A 3628-nucleotide genomic window follows, 5' to 3' on the forward strand; every position below is an offset into this window, starting at 1 on the left:
CTACATCTCCTCCCTATCCCTGTCACCTCCTCCAGCCCCTACATCTCCTCCCTATCTCTGTCACCTCCTCCAGCCCCTACACCCCCAACTGTCACCTCCTCCAGCCCCTACACCCCTAAATCTGTCACCTCCTCCAGCCCCGACACCCCCCCATCTGTCACCTCCTCCATCCCCTACATCCCCTCCCTATCTCTGTCATCTCCTTCAGCCCCTACATCCCCAACTGTCACCTCCTCCAGCCCCAACACCCCCTCCCATCTCTGTCACCTCCTCCAGCCCCTACACCCCCTAAACCTGTCACCTCCTCCATCCTTCAGTCTCCTCTTATCTCTATAACATTGTCCAGTTGCTACAATCTTCACTAACTTTGTCTCTGATACCTTCTGCAGCCCCCTCTGCGATCTCTGAACTCCTCCATTGCTGGCCATGCCTTCGGCTCTTTGTTTGAGAGGTGGGGACATTGTCTGAGCGTTAGAACGCCCTCCCTAAACCTGCCTACCTCACTATATGACTTCCTTCAAAATGACCCGTTGGGACTGCCGCTTTGGTCACTTGTCTCTAACAGCTCCTTACTTGACTCTGCGTCTGATTTTATTTTGTAATGCTCTTACAAAGTGCCTTGAGGATGTTTTATTTTGCTGAGTGCTCTGTAAAAACGAGACATGTCATTGTTGTTGTGTTAGTTGCTCTGTAAGAACTATCAAGTGCAATGGACTGTGTGTATTTTATATATTACACTATATTACAGCATTAACCATTAAGTATCACCTTCACCATCTGATTATTGTCCATTCATAGGGTCTTAAGACTCTGTATAGCGTGGAAGCAGGTCATTCAGCCCATTGAGTCCACACCAACCCTCTGAAGAGAATCACACCCCAATCCAACCCTGTTTCTGTAACGCTGCATTCCCCTGGACACTGTGGGCAATTTCCCACGGGCAGTCCGTCCTAACCGCACATCCCTGGACACTGTGGGCAATTTCCCACGGGCAGTCCGTCCTAACCGCACATCCCTGGACACTGTGGGCAATTTCCCACGGGCAGTCCGTCCTAACCGCACATCCCTGGACACTGTGGGCAATTTCCCACGGGCAGTCCGTCCTAACCGCACATCCCTGGACACTGTGGGCAATTTCCCACGGGCAGTCCGTCCTAACCGCACATCCCTGGACACTGTGGGCAATTTCCCACGGGCAGTCCGTCCTAACCGCACATCCCTGGACACTGTGGGCAATTTCCCACGGGCAGTCCGTCCTAACCGCACATCCCTGGACACTGTGGGGCAATTTCCCACGGGCAGTCCGTCCTAACCGCACATCCCTGGACACTGTGGGCAATTTCCCACGGGCAGTCCGTCCTAACCGCACATCCCTGGACACTGTGGGCAATTTCCCACGGGCAGTCCGTCCTAACCGCACATCCCTGGACACTGTGGGCAATTTCCCACGGGCAGTCCGTCCTAACCGCACATCCCTGGACACTGTGGGCAATTTCCCACGGGCAGTCCGTCCTAACCGCACATCCCTGGACACTGTGGGCAATTTCCCACGGGCAGTCCGTCCTAACCGCACATCCCTGGACACTGTGGGCAATTTCCCACGGGCAGTCCGTCCTAACCGCACATCCCTGGACACTGTGGGCAATTTCCCACGGGCAGTCCGTCCTAACCGCACATCCCTGGACACTGTGGGCAATTTCCCACGGGCAGTCCGTCCTAACCGCACATCCCTGGACACTGTGGGCAATTTCCCACGGGCAGTCCGTCCTAACCGCACATCCCTGGACACTGTGGGCAATTTCCCACGGGCAGTCTGTCCTAACCGCACATCCCTGGACACTGTGGGCAATTTCCCATGGGCAGTCCGTCCTAACCGCACATCCCTGGACACTGTGGGGCAATAAGGAATGGCCAAGCCAAACTAACCTGCACATCTTTGAACTGTGGGAGGAAACCGGAGCACCTGGAACAAACCCACACAGACACAGGGAGAATGTGCAAACTCCACACAGACCATCGCTCAAGTGTGCAATCAAACCAGAGTCCCTGGAGCTGTGAGGCTAACCACTGAGCCATTGGAGTTTGCAACCTCACTCTCTATAAATCAGCCAACACTATGGCCCACCTCCCCCAGATAATTATGTTAATTCATTGACTGGATGCGCATGTAGGCCAACATTTATTGCCCCTTGATTTTGACCCGGAGACGCTGACGGAACAGCCGATATCATCTCCGAGTCAGAATGGTATGTGTGGGGTGGTGGGGGGAGTGCGGCCTGGAGGGGAATCACATTTGGTGGGTGCTCCCCACCAATCCTTTCAGGGCATAGAGGTGGCAGGTTGGAAGGAGCTGTTGGATGGTACACACACTGCTGCCACTGTGTGTTGGTGGTGAGGAGGGTGGGGGTTTCTTTGTGCTGGATGTGCTGAGCGTTGTCAGAACAGGCTTTTCTGTTGGACCTTAAATACTCAATTAGCTTCCCTGAGCCATTAGACAATAGTTGGTGTATGTTTCTAGCTTGTTGTATGAAGTATAAACCCCACGTCCTCAACCTAAGCCCGCACCTAAATAATAAATTGCTTGGCTCAAATATTATTGGTTCTAAGTTGAGGGTGAAGTTGTCTTTTTTGTTGATCTTTCGCGGCATGTTGTTGGACCCTGCATTTATCACCCATCTCTAATTGCCCCTGGAGAAAGCAGTGGTGAGACATCTCCTTGACCCACGGTAGTCTCCATGTGGTGTAGGGATACCCTGCACAGTACTCCCTCAGAAAGGGAGTTCCAGGATTCCTTCCTGGCAACACTGAAGGAACGGTCAATATCATTCCCGGTTGGGATGGCGGCCAATATCATTCCCAGTTGGGATGGAGAGGTTTGGAGGAGCCTTAGTGGGTCAGTGTAGTGCGTCTTACTCACTGCCAGATTCCCAGGCTCTGATGTTCTAACCCACGCTCCCCCATTCTACCTCCATTTGGTTTGGGCTGCAAGGCTGGTTGGGATGGTACCCTGGAGAGAAAGCAGGAGTAGACACTACCTTCATCTTACTCAGTTGAGAGCTTCCTCTTCCCACCATCATGGTGACAAGGCAGACAAAGGATTGAGATGGAAAGGGGGCCATAGCACCCACACCCACAGACAAAGCAGATACCACAATGAAGAACTGTTAACGTGCAAGGGGGAGAAATCCAGTAGGGCATTGACAAGTCGATGGAATGGGTGGAAAGGGGGGCAGATGAGATTCAATGGTCAGAGGAACATCGAGAGATAATATAAAACAGTGAGTGGGCTGTAGGGAGATGGGTGTATATGTGCACAGATCATTGAAGGTGGCAGGACAGGTAGAGAGAACAGTTACGAGTTCCTGATGAAGGGCTTATGCTCGAAACGTCAAATCTCCTGTTCCTCGGATGCTGCCTGACCTGCTGCGCCTTTCCAGCAACACATTTTCAGCTCTGATCTCCAGCCTCTGCAAACCTCACTTTCTCCTCCAGAGAGCACAGTTAGTAAAACACAGTGTTCTCGGTTTTATTCATACAGACCTCGAGTACAGGAGCAAGGAGGTGATGTTGAACTTGTACGAGACATTTGTTAGACTTAGCTGCAGTACTGCGTATGGTTTAGGAAAAA

This window comes from Hemiscyllium ocellatum, unplaced genomic scaffold, assembly GCF_020745735.1.
Source record: "Hemiscyllium ocellatum isolate sHemOce1 unplaced genomic scaffold, sHemOce1.pat.X.cur. R, whole genome shotgun sequence".
Classification (NCBI taxonomy): domain Eukaryota; kingdom Metazoa; phylum Chordata; class Chondrichthyes; order Orectolobiformes; family Hemiscylliidae; genus Hemiscyllium; species Hemiscyllium ocellatum.